An 845-nucleotide genomic window follows, 5' to 3' on the forward strand; every position below is an offset into this window, starting at 1 on the left:
GTGTGCTAGTGTATGGTGTGCTTAATGCTCAACTTATGATACATATCTTGTATGTTTTTGAAAGTGTTGTTTTGCCAAGATTTTTCAAAAGGGGATATTGTTATTCCTTTTTGATTGGTTGCATTATGCAAATCAACATGGTATGAACACATATTGAACGTGATGTTCTAACTGGTGTGGCACACCTGGCCCCAAATACTCTTTTGTGAAGAAAGGAAACATGTGGGAATATATGTCCCATAATGTGGCCCTTGTCTACAGGAAAAAGTTTTTTCTGTTTTGGCCCGTATTTTTTCAGCATTGTACAATAAGATTTGTTGTTATCTTTTAGCAATGTGTGACGTAATTTGTTTGATAGCTTGGATTGAATATCAAATTCATTTAAATGAAGATTTGAATTGGAATTAAAAACAAATCATATCTTTTGGTTGAATACTTTTGTGTAACAAATCAAATCCAACAATATCTACTATTATTTTAGACAAAATCAAATCAAATATCCAAGGGAGAAAAGCCCATAATTGCATTGCTATTTAAGGGGACTTATTCCTCACATTTGAGGGCGTGTACTAGGATAGAATATATTTGTGCGAGGTTTTATTTGAGTCTTTTTTTGTGTTGTTAATTGTACACCAGGTTATTGTGTCATTCATATCATAAGTCATAGTACTCCCTTCGTCTCATAAAAAGTGTCTTATTTGAGCAATGCACAGTTCTTAAGAAGATGATTATATGTGTTGGTTTTGATGATAAAATTAATATCCTTTACTAGAATAACCCTATTAATTATAATTAAAAGAGTGGTTAAATAAAGTGAAAGTTAATAGATAAGAGTATGGTAGTGG

This window comes from Lathyrus oleraceus, chromosome 1 (genome assembly GCF_024323335.1).
Source record: "Lathyrus oleraceus cultivar Zhongwan6 chromosome 1, CAAS_Psat_ZW6_1.0, whole genome shotgun sequence".
NCBI classification, from domain to species: domain Eukaryota; kingdom Viridiplantae; phylum Streptophyta; class Magnoliopsida; order Fabales; family Fabaceae; genus Lathyrus; species Lathyrus oleraceus.